Here is a 13,249-nt window from a genome sequence, read left to right as displayed (position 1 = left end):
TTGACGAGAGAGGCCAAAATAAAATTTCCTGCAGATCCGGAATCCAAGAAGGCCATAGTAGAGAAGGAGAAGGCAGAGGCAGATATCCGCACAGGCACAGTAAGACGTGGAGAAGCAGAGTAGACATCAAGGACTGTCTCACCTTTGTGCGGAGTCAGCGTACGTCTTTCCAGGCGGGGAGGACGGATAGGACAATCCTTCAGGAAGTGTTCGGTACTGGCACAGTACAGGCAGAGATTCTCCATGCGGCGTCGTGTCCTCTCTTGAGGTGTCAGGCGAGACCGGTCGACCTGCATAGCCTCCACGGCGGGAGGCACAGGAACGGATTGCAGGGGACCAGAGGAGAGAGGAGACGGGGAGAAAAAACGCCTTGTGCGAACAAAGTCCATATCCTGGCGGAGCTCCTGACGCCTTTCGGAAAAACGCATGTCAATGCGAGTGGCAAGATGGATGAGTTCATGTAGGTTAGCAGGGATTTCTCGTGCGGCCAGAACATCTTTAATGTTGCTGGATAGGCCTTTTTTAAAGGTCGCGCAGAGGGCCTCATTATTCCAGGATAATTCTGAAGCAAGAGTACGGAATTGTACGGCGTACTCGCCAACGGAAGAATTACCCTGGACCAGGTTCAACAGGGCAGTCTCAGCAGAAGAGGCTCGGGCAGGTTCCTCAAAGACACTTCGAATTTCCGAGAAGAAGGAGTGTATAGAGGCAGTGACGGGGTCATTGCGGTCCCAGAGCGGTGTGGCCCATGACAGAGCTTTTCCAGACAGAAGGCTGACTACGAAAGCCACCTTAGACCTTTCAGTAGGGAACTGGTCCGACATCATCTCCAAGTGCAGGGAACATTGGGAAAGAAAGCCACGGCAGAATTTAGAGTCCCCATCAAATTTATCCGGCAAGGATAGTCGTAGACCAGAAGCGGCCACTCGCTGCGGAGGAGGTGCAGGAGCTGGCGGAGGAGATGATTGCTGAAGCTGTGGTAGTAGCTGCTGTAGCATCACGGTCAGTTGAGACAGCTGTTGGCCTTGTTGCGCTATCTGTTGTGACTGCTGGGCGACCACCGTGGTGAGGTCGGCGACAACTGGCAGAGGAACTTCAGCGGGATCCATGGCCGGATCTACTGTCACGATGCCGGCTGGCAGGTAGTGGATCCTCTGTGCCAGAGAGGGATTGGCGTGGACCGTGCTAGTGGATCGGTTCTAAGTCACTACTGGTTTTCACCAGAGCCCGCCGCAAAGCGGGATGGTCTTGCTGCGGCGGTAGTGACCAGGTCGTATCCACTAGCAACGGCTCAACCTCTCTGACTGCTGAAGATAGGCGCGGTACAAGGGAGTAGACAGAAGCAAGGTCGGACGTAGCAGAAGGTCGGGGCAGGCAGCAAGGATCGTAGTCGGGGGCAACGGCAGGAGGTCTGGAACACAGGCTAGGAACACACAAGGAAACGCTTTCACTGGCACAATGGCAACAAGATCCGGCGAGGGAGTGAAGGGGAAGTGAGGTATAAATAGGGAGTGCACAGGTGAACACACTAATAGGAACCACTGCGCCAATCAGCGGCGCAGTGGCCCTTTAAATCGCAGAGACCCGGCGCGCGCGCGCCCTAGGGAGCGGGGCCGCGCGCGCCGGGACAGGACAGACGGAGAGCGAGTCAGGTACGGGAGCCGGGATGCGCATCGCGAGCGGGCGCTACCCGCATCGCGAATCGCATCCTGGCTGGAGACGGTATCGCAGCGCACCGGGTCAGTGGAGCTGCCCGGAGCGCTGCGGTAGCGAGAGAGAAGCGAGCGCTCCGGGGAGGAGCGGGGACCCGGAGCGCTCGGCGTAACAGTAACCATCAAGCTTTTGTGCCTGGTCCTTAGACCAAGAGACTCCTAGTGGTAGGAGATCCGTAAGTGTGTGCCCGGCTAGAGCTGGTAGCCGAGAAGTTTAGACTCTTAGTGCAGGTGGACTGCTGATCCTTGCACGCTTGTTTACGTGTATATACCTCAAAAGTAACGTGACATTCTTCGTGAAAGTTAGACTTATCAGGTGAATGCACCTGAACCCTGTTGGAGTGTTTAATAAATTATCATGCTAGAGTAACTAAATATAAATGGTTATTGTACACATGTACATAGAAAATGTAAATAATAGGTGTTGTAGTAGTTGCTAGTAGGTGTCACCCATCACTCACACCTTCTCAAAGGTCCACTCAAGGGAAACTACCCCATAGGTATCAAGACTGACTTTGTACATAGTACTACACACATAGTACCTCTAAAACAATCACTTAAGTGTACTTGCCTCACTTAAACTTAGTACACCTAAAAATAAACAAACATAGACAAACAAAAATGTCTCAAACTAAAGTAAATGCTTTGGGAATTGTAGCTAATGTCATTTTCCAATTCCTGCTACTGTTACGTACACAATTCTCTGTTCTTATATGTGTGCGAGATGTACTGCCTGGCCAGTAGATACTCTTGCTAGCTAAAAGTAATACACATAATTAAAGGTAACCTAGGTAAGCTTTATCTGTTATGTTCTAGGGATAAGAGTGTATAGCCAAGGGACTCTAGTAGCCAGCCTTATTGGTAGAAAGCCTCAGGCAAGCCAATATACTCTCAGTGTACTAAACAGGTAGCTAACATGGCAAAAATGTATAGTGAGACTCAAAAATGTATAGTAAGACTCAAAAATGTATAGTGAGATTTAAATTGCCTAGTGAGCTTAGAAAATGTTATGTAGGATGTATCTCATGTGAATAATATCATCCTGTTACTAAATTCATTAACCAATCCTGTTCGTGAGTTTACCAAAACCAATGTATGTACATCAAAGAAAATGTTAAGTAGCTTTATAGTGTTGTACCCGACCTTCACTTCATCCCTCTGTCTTAGGGGACTGACGTCGAGGCCAACTTATCTTAAGTAAGGGGGTTTGTGGTGTCCCAATACAGTATTGCACACTGTACCTAGTGTAGAGGTCCCCAAAGTCAGAGTAACTACGTTCAGGTAGGGTTCCTCAGGTGGGACAGCCCCTAGTCGCCTCTCCTAAAGTCTATCTCTAATGTTAATATATATGTATATATTCAATAACTATATGTTTTACAGTAATGCATAGTACTTACCTTGTTCAGCGTCGCCGGACCTTCGGTCATGTGACCATGCTAGTAACCTCTATGGTATGTTGTAGGACCTTAGGAGGTCCTTGGGTCACGTGTTACCCACAAATTTCTGTAATGGTAATTGACATCAGTATGGACCAATTAGCATTAGTCCAGCCCCTGCCCATATAAGGGAGCTGCGTCCAATTATCGCTCTCTTGGGTTGCTGCTCTCGTGGATGCCGGACTAACAGGACGGTGCTACGCAACTTTCAAAGACACGCTAGGCCTCAAAACCTCTGGCCTCAGCGGAACCAAAACCGTGAGTTCAAATCTAAATCCCCGCTAATGCTAGCGTGACTACTGGACCGCAACTAACTCCTAAATCCAGTGGAGCTACGCATAGTACCAAAAGACTGTTAGTGCTAAAGTCCCAACCTTTGTCAATCTCCAAGGAAAGCTGTTGTTATGCTCAGAGACTGTTGTATTATTGATGCTTGCAGAAAACCTTCAGTAAATGTTAATACTGTTTCAGAAACTCTCCGGTTGTGGACAATCCATTCTTCTCATCTACCTCCCTATCGCTCTTGGGAAGGGTGGCGGTAGGAAAAGCTTTATTGAGGAGCCCTCACCCTGGCGTCACAAATAGCAAGGGTTAACAAACAACCTTTAACTACTGCACAGCTACACTCCCCATACCATACACCCCCCAGGTTGTCACACACACACATATATATATATATATATATATATATATATATATATATATATATCAAAATGTAACAATAAGTAAAAGTCTGACTGCTGGGTAGAAGAAAAAAATACATTGATCCCCTTATGCTATTGGTTTTCTTTTCAGGTCATGTGGATGTGATAACAGGGAAAAACAGTATTTGGAATCCACTTCCACTTAACAGAGCTGAGAACCCCTGTTAATATATGTGATTAAGAATGAAGAATGAGAGGAGGAAGTTAAAATGTAAGAATATTTAATTTGTTTTCCCTTAATCTGTCAGCAGCACAATGATGGGGTCATTCTCCGCCTCTGTGAGCTGCAGGACCTTAGGAATCTTTAAAGGGGTACTCCGCTGCTCAGCATTTGGAACAAACAGTTCCGAATGCTGGAGCCGGCGTCAGCACAGCCGTCACGCCCCCTCCCATAGACTTGCATTGAGGGGGTGTGACATCATGAGGGGGCGGGGCTATGACGTCACGAGCTCCCGGCGCCTGCTCCAGCATTCGGAACAGTTTGTTCCAAACTCTGAGCAGCGGAGTACCCCTTTAATGAAACTAAAATACACGCCCCCATAGGGCATATAACACCCACCACTACAATGATCCTGTGAGTAATACATAGCGAAAAAATATATATAAAAAAGGGAGGGACCCTTGTGCTGCTGACAGACTAAGGGAAAACAAATTAACTACTTAAATTTTAACTTCCCTATTGTCTGATCAGAAGCACAATGATGGGGATTTATATAGCAAAAAACATAGGGTGGGATCAAGAATCAGAAGAATCTATAATAGATCTGACAAAAAAAAATATCAGAAGAGGAATTATCCATCTTATGGGGAACATTTATCAAGGGATTTAGAGCTTTTTTTTGCTTACAAAAGTCGCACAAAAAGTCACATTAGCACATAAGCAAATTTTTGTGCGACTTTTGTCTCTAAGCAAAAAGCTGAAAAAGAGCGTACGAAAGTAAATTTTATTTTTCACTTTGCAGTGGTCAGGGATTCATCAAGTGTGAAAGTCGCACAAAAAGTCGCAAGCCCTCCAAAACAGCGGAGCTGGCTCACAAAACGGCTTTGGAGAGCAGATTTTTTATGTTTCCCCCTGGCAGCCATGATCACAGCTCCAGCGGGAAATGTGATATTACAACTGTACAAAGGAGCCCGGGCTGGTATCACTCTGCAGCCGCCCAGGTGCCATCTGATACTATCCCCGCTACCCTAACTTAATGACGGGGATACTGACTTACATCCCCCCTTGTCTCCCACTCGCCCGTGCCGCACATCTCCCATCTGTCTGCTACCTGTTGCAAGACTACAACTCCCAGATGCCCTTACAGTGAGGCATGCTGGGAGTTGTAGTCTTGTAGCAGGTAGCGGGCAGGAGATGTGCGGCAAGGACGGGACGGGGACACCAGGCTTGAAGTTCTCAAATTCTTTTGGCTGTTGTAACTTCTAGAAGAAAACTCACTTTCATTGAAAGATATTTAAAGTCCACCTCCTGTAACGGCTGAAAGGGAGAAACACAATGATGTTTGAGTACCAGACCCAAGTCCCACTTAGAAATAGGCTTGATGACTCTAGGATGTAGTCTAGTGATGGGCTTGACAAAGCTCTTAACCTCAGGTATCTGGAACAGCCTTCGTCCCAAAAAGGCTGACATTGCAGCAATCTGTACCTTAAAGGGGTTGTGTGCTGCCCTGACTTTCGGAGCTCCGCTCACAGCGTCCGGAAGTTCATTACTCCGAACACTGTGTGCGGGCTTCCGTGTTCGCGGCCGCCTCGCCCGCCCCCTCATGACGTCTCGCCCGCCCCCTCAACGAAAGTCTAAAACGGGATTACCACTATCACTGAGACCTGATCCTGTTTGACTTTCATTAATACCCTCGGTATCATTGAAGTCAGCGGAAAGATGTATGCTAGTTTGAAGTTCCACGGAATGGACATCGCATCCACTGCCCAAGGCTGGTCCTCTGAGTATAGGGAATAAAAGTAAATTAGTTTGGTGTTGTTTCTAATTGCCATTAGGTTGATCTCTGGAAGTCCCCAAAGCTGGCAAACCTGCAGAAAAATCTTCGGGCATAGAGACCATTCCCCTGGAATTGTGAGCTGTCTGCTCAGGTGGTCCACCAATACGTTCTGGACTCCTCTGATGTGGACAGCAGATAACCTCGTTATCCTGGACTCTGCCCAATTGAAGATCTTTCCCACTTCCTGAAGAAGTGTACGAGATCTGGTACCTCCCTGTTTGTTGATGTAGAATACAGAGGCCATGTTGTCTGATCTGATTCAGACTGCTTTCCTCAAGAGGAGAGGCTCAAAATGTTTCAGAGCATAGAATATGGCTCTCAATTTTCTGGTGTTGGAGGAAAGACTCATTTCTTCCAGACTCCAATTCCCGGAAGTGGTGGCTACAAACATGTGGGCTCCCCAACCTGAGCTGGAGGCATCTGTGGTAACAATTGTCCATATTGGCTCTAGTAGAGGCATCTTATCTTGTATATCGGCCCACCAATGGAGATAATGTCTGGTGTTGGATGAAAGAACATGAAGGGAGTCCAGATGTGAGAGAGACCTATTCCAAAGGTGCAGGATCTCTGAATGGAGGGGCTTTATGTGCTACAGGACCCAGGGTACAGCCTCTGCTGCAGAGGACAAGAGACCCAGGAAACTCATCAATGTCCTGAGAGAAACAATTCAAGGTGTTCTGAGGAGGCAATATCCTCTTAGGATACGATCCTTCCTGGCCACAGAGAGGTACAGTTTCATCTCCACAGAATTGATTATGAAGCCCAGAAACTGCTTGGTTGTTGACGGGGTCAAATCTGATTTGTCCCAATTGACCAACCAACCCAAGCTCCGGAGTAAATCTATGGTTAACCTGACATGATCCAACAATATCGACTCCAAGCTGGCTATTAATAGCCAGTCGTCCAGATATGGGATAACTCTTATCCCTGACAATATGAGAACCACCATCATAGAAGACATCACTTTGGTGAACACAAACGGAGCAGAGGTGATTCCAAAGGGAAGAACTTTGAATTGGAGATGAAAGAGAATCCCTCGGATTCTCACTGCAATTCTCAGAAATGTCCAATACTTTGGATGAATAGGGATGTGAAAGTAGGCATCTTTCAGATCCAAAGATGCCATCAATTCTCCTCTGGATAGAAGAGTTTTGACCAATCTTATGGTCTCCATCTTGAATTTTCTATTTAGAAAATGGCGGTTCAAATATCTTAAGTCAATTAGAAGGCAATGTTTCCCTGAAGGCTTGGATACAAAAAAAAAACAGGGAGTATACGCCTTTGCCTTCTTCCAAGGGGGAACTGGCTCCAGTGCGGCCAGAGAAATTAATTCTAGAATAAAGCTTTCTAGAACAACCTGCTTTGGATCCTGCAGGGTAGCGGACACAAGAAACCTCTCTAGAGGTAACAAAGTGAGGGGAAGAGAGTACCCGTTCTCTATTATTTCGAAAACCCAGGGATCTTTTATCCTTTGTGCCCAGGAAAAAACAATGACAGGCCGCTGCCTACTTGAGTATCGACCCAGTCAAAAACTCTGCTTCTTCTGATCAGAAGCACTTTTAGACGCAGCGGAATTCCGAAAGCAGAAGCCCTGCAGATTGGAGGACACCGGATCATTTCTGTCCCAGAGAGGAGTAGACCAGACCAGAGCATTTCCAGATAGAAGACTGACCACAAACACCACTTTAGCATGCTCTGTCGGTAATTAATCAGCTATAAATTCCAAATGCATTGAACACTGGGTCACAAACCCTCTACACAATTTAGGGTCGCCTTCATATTTCGTGGGCAGAGACAGTCGTATCTTGGAGCCTACTGAAACCACGGAAGCTGCAGACACTGGAGGAGCCACAGGAAATGGTTGTGGCTGTTGCGCGGTGAGGAGCTGCTGCATCATTGTGGATAACTGGTTCAGTTGTTGTGCTTGTTGCTCTATCTGCATAGACTGTTGTGCCACAATAGCAGACAGATCAGCGACATTTGGCAGAGGTACCTTGGCGGGATCCATGGCCGGATCTTACTGTAACGACAGTGGTGAAGTGGATCCGCTGAACCTGTGTGGATGATGACGTGGGCCATACCAGGGAGCGGAGTCTAAGGTGCCGCTGGTTTTCACCAGAGCCCGCTGAAAAGCGGGATGGACTTGCTGCTGCAGGCAGCACCCAGGTCGCTACCATTGGTACGACTCGTCCACATAGGTTGCCGAGGTGAAGCGTGGCACAGGAAGGATAAGTCTGGCCAGGCAAGAGGTCAAAGCAGGCGGCACAGGAGCATAGTCAGAAACGTAGCTAGGAGGTCAGAGGGCAGGTGGCACAGGAGCAAGGTCAGGTCACAGAGCAAGTGGTCAGGTACACAGTAAGGCAAAACACAAAGGGAACGCTTTCTCTTAGGCAAGTGAGCACAATGATCCAGCAAGGGGAGACAGCAAGTGCTGTCAGCGAGCAGCAGTAACCAATTAAGGGAGTACTGGCCCATTAAGTCGCAGAGAGTTGGCACGCGCGCGCCCTAGAGGGCAGGTACACACACGCCTGCGACAGCTGAGGAAGCAGGAGGTGAGTAACGGCCAAGCGTTCGCATGCGGGCACTTCCTGCAATGCGAACCGTGGCACCGCCGGCAGAGGAGGACGGGGCAGGAGAGTACTCGCTGCCAGCGTGTCTGGCCAGAGTGCTGGTTGTAACAGTTTGCTGTCTGGGCATGCTGGGATTAATAGTTTTGCAACATCTGGAGGGCCACAGATTGGAGATCACTGTGCAGTGGTCTCTAAACTGTGGTCCTCCAAATGTTGCATAACTACAACTCCCAGCATGCCCTTCGGCGATCGGTACAGTTTTGCAACAGCTGGAGGTTCCCCCCCCCTACAGCTGTTGCAAAACAACAACAACTCCCAGCATTGCTGGACAGCCACTGACCGTCCAGGCATGCTGGGAGTTTAGCAACAGCTGGAGGCACCCTGTTTGGGAATCACTGTCGTAGAATATTTTTTGTAGCGGAGGCAATTATAACGGTTGCATCCGAGTCCGTCCCTATGCAAATCCCTATTGTAGGCCTCAAATGAGCAAGGCGATCTTTCACTTCGGAGCCCTGTCGTATTTCAAGGCAACAGTTTAGGGCCACATATGGGGTATTTCCGTACTCAGGAGAAATTGTGTCACAAATTTTGGGGGACTTTTTCTCCTTTTACCCCATATGAAAAAGAAAAGTTGGGTGCTACACCAGCCTGTTAGCGTAAAAAAATGTAAATGTTTACACTAACATGCTGGTGTTGCCCCATACTTTTTATTTTCACAAGAGGTAAAAGGAAAAAAAGACCACCAAAATTTGTATGGTGCATATGGATGCACAACATAGCTCAGGAGTGAGAGTGCACTATGTACATTTGAGGCCTAAATTGGTGATTTGCACAGGGGTGGCTGATCTTACAGCGGTTCTGACATAAATGCAAAAAAATAAATACTCACATGTGACCCCATTTTGGAAACTACACCCCTAACAAAACGTAACAAGGGGTATAGTGAGCCTTAACAACAGACAGGTGTTTGACAATTTGGATGTGAAAATTAAAAAAAAATGTTTTGCTAGTGATACCCTACATTTTTCATTTTCACAAGGGAAAATAGGAAAAAAGTCCTCCAACATTTGTAACCCCATTTCTTCTGAGTATGGAAATACCCCTAATGTGGATGTTAAGTACTCTGCGGGCGAACTACAGGGCTCAGAAGAGAAGGAGCGCCATTGAGCTTTTGGAGAGAGAATTTGTCCGGAATTGAAGGCCATGTATATTTACAAAGCCCCCGCGGTGCCAGAACAGTGGACCCCCCCCCCCCCCACATGTGACCCACTTTTGGAAACTACACCCCTCATGGAATGTAATAAGGGGTGCAGTGAGCATTTACACCCCACAGGTGTCTGAAAGATTTTTGGAACAGTAGTCCGTGAAAATGAAATGTAATTTTTCATTTGCACAGCCCACTGTTTCAAAGATATGTCAGACGCCAGTGGGGTGTAAATGCTCACTGCACCCCTTATTACATGCCGTGAGGGGTGCAGTGTCCAAAATAGAGTCACATGTGGGGGGGGGGGTCCACTGTTCTGGCACCATGGGGGCTTTGTAAATGCACATGGCCCCCGACTTCCATTCCAAACAAATTCTCTCTCCAAAAGCTCAACGGTGCTCCTTCTTTTCTGAGCATTGTAGTTCGCCCACAGAGCACTTTACATCCACATATGGGGTATTCCCATCTCATAGAAGAAATGGGGTTACAAATTTTTGGAGGCTTTTTCTCCTATTATCCCTTGTGAAAATGCATTTTAGTAATAAAAAAAAATCTAATTTTTCATTTTCACGTCCTACTTCAGGGAAAATTCGTCAAACATCTGTGAGGTGTTAAGGCTCACTGTACCTCTTGTTACGTTCCTTTAGGGGTGTAGTTTCCAAAATAGTATGCCATGTGTTTTTTTTTTTTTTTTTTGCTGTTCTGGCACTATAGGGGCTTCCTAAATGTGACATGCCCCCCCAAAAACCATTTCAGCAAAATTTGCTTTACAAAAGCCAAATGTGACTCCTCTTCTGAGCATTGTAGTGCGCCAGCAGAGCACTTTACGTCCACACATGGGGTATTTCCATACTCAGAAGGAATGGGGTTACAAGTTTTGGGATTGCATTTTCTCCTATTAACCCTTATAAAAAATTAAAATTTGGGGAAAACCCAGCATTTTAGTTGGAAGAAAAAAATGTTTTCATTTACACATCCGACTTTAACGGAAAATTACCTGTGGGGTGTTAAGACTCACTGTACCCCTTCTTAGATTCCTTGAGGGGTGTAGTTTCCAAAATAGTATGCCATGTGGTTTGTTTGTTTTTTGCTGTTCTGGCACATAGGGGCTTCCTAAATGCGACATGCCCCCCGAAAACCATTTCAGCAAAATTCGCTCTCCAAAATACCATTGTTGCTCCTTCTTTTCTGAGCCCTCTAGTGTGCTCGCAGAGCACTTTACATCCCCATATGCGGTATTACATCCCCATATGCGGTATTTTTTAAAAATTTAAAAAATTGCTCTACAAGAACAGGCTTTTGAATTTTCTCCTTCACTTTGCTTCTATTCCTGTGAAACACCTAAAGGGTTAACAATATTTCTGAATGTCATTTTAAATACTTTGAGGGGTGCAGTTTCTATAATGGGTCATGTATGGGGTATTTCTCACAGAAAGGTACGTCAAATCCCCTTCAAACTTAACTGGTTCCTGAAAAATTCAGATTTTGAATTGTTTGCGAAAATTTTGAAAATTGCTGCTATATTTTGAAGCCCTCTAATGTCTTCAAAAAGTAAAAACATGTCAACTTTATGATACCAACATAAAGTAGACATATTGTATTTATGAATCAATAGATAATTTATTTGGAATGTCCATTTTCCTTACAAGCAGAAAGTTTAAAAATGAGAAAAATGCTAAATTTAAAAAAAAAAATTTGAAATTTTGGGATTTTTCACCAAGAAAGGATGCAAGTAATGACAAAAATTTACCACTATGTTAAAGTAGAACATGTCACGAAAAAACTCTCTCGGAATCAGAATAAAAGGTAAAAGCATCCCAGAGTTATTAATGCATAAAGTGACAGTGGTCAGAATTGCAAAAAAAGGGTCCTTAAAGGGGTTATCCACCATAAGGTGATTGTAGTACGTACCTGCCAGACAGAAATGGACATGGTTAGGAAGGATCTGCACTTGTCTTGGGGCTAAATGGCTATGTTGTGAGATTACCATAACACTGTGGCTAGCTTTTTATGAACTGGTATTTCATGTTTGACTTTTCTTTTTTTACTACAAATCTCACAATTCCATTTTCCTCCCTCCCACACATCAGCCACCCCACCCATTGAAACATAAATGAGCTGCATCCAAAGACCTGTGATTTTCAATCAGGGTGCCTACAGCTGTTTCAGATTGATCTCTCTCCCACCAAGCAATTGCTCCACCCATTGAAGCAGACAGGCTCCCTGTCATCAGCTGACTAGTGGGTCAGGTCTCAGCCGCATTGCAACCTGGGAAAAATCTGAGACAACAGTCATTTTGTATGCTGTTGAAAATAAATATTGGGGTGAAAATCACAGAAGAATTATGAGAAAATCGTCACACACAGGTACAGACACTATATTATGAACTACACTAACTTTACAGCCCCTGTAGCATAATCAAATAAAAAAAAATCCCTGGAATACCCCTTTAAGGTGAAAATGGGCTTAGTCCCTAAGGGGTTAATCATTCTTATTCTCTACCTAATTCTCTCCCTCTTTCACTCTGGCTGATGATTTTTTTTTTTTTTTGCAAACAGACAGGAGTAGTAATCTTTTATAGACCGGGTTGGGAGGTGCTCTAGATTTACGGGTTTTATTTAGCCAGTTTTGGCAAAATTTGCGCAAAAATCTAAAACATGCAGATAATAAATTCGTGACCACTGCATCTGTCACTTAAAAAAATGGTCTAGCAACACCAAAAGGTCAAAATGACGGAATTTAGAACTTTGAAAAAAAAAACACAAAAAAACACAATTAGCCCAAAAAAAAAAAAAATGCAAACCTAGAACAAAAAAAGCAATAGAACACAATGATAAATAACCCCCATTGTTCTTTCTTTCAGATTGTCCACATATAGGAGCAGGGATGTGAAAATCCTATCGCCCGACGCCCGGGACAAGTAGTTTAGGGCGCTGGGTAGGTGAATTTTTCATAGATTTAGCCCTGTATCGGGCTAGCAGGGACAGACCGGCTTCCCCTGTATTTTTCTTTATTGCCGGTGTGAGGCGCAGGAGCCGATGCAAGTCTCCACCTCACACTGGCGCTCAGAGTGTATGGAGGGGGCGGCGGCCCCCAGCTGATTTCAGTAGCCGGGGGCCGCTGCTCAGAGAACCCCTAACCCACCCCCGGCCGGTGTGCAGTCTGTCCTCCTTCATACACAGAAATCCTCCCCAGCCCTGTGCAGTGTGTCCTCTAATAACTATAACTAATAACATAAGGGGAAGATAAAGACCCGTTGAGCCTAATTCTGGCCTGGGGGAATGGTATAGAGCCATAATACGCTGTAACATCAATGGGCCCATACCCAACTGCGTCAAGAGCCCCCGGAGAAAACCCCAGTCCACCCGGTTAAACGCCTTCTCAGCGTCGAGGGATAGCAGCATACAGGGAACACCGGAGGACTGTACATGATCCACCAAAGAGAAGGTCTTCAATGTATTATCCCGAGCCTCTCTAGAAGGGACAAATCCTACCTGATCCGGGTGGACTAGGGTCGTCAGCAGGGGGGAAAGCCAGCAACTTCGCATACAATTTAGCATCTACATTGATAAGAGAAATTGGTCTATAGCTCTGACAGAGATTCGGATCCTTCCCCTCCTTAGGGA

The sequence above is a fragment of the Hyla sarda genome, chromosome 12, assembly GCF_029499605.1.
Source record: "Hyla sarda isolate aHylSar1 chromosome 12, aHylSar1.hap1, whole genome shotgun sequence".
NCBI classification, from domain to species: Eukaryota; Metazoa; Chordata; class Amphibia; order Anura; family Hylidae; genus Hyla; species Hyla sarda.
The sequence above is the reverse complement of the archived record's forward strand: the minus strand, read 5'-3'. Positions refer to the sequence as shown.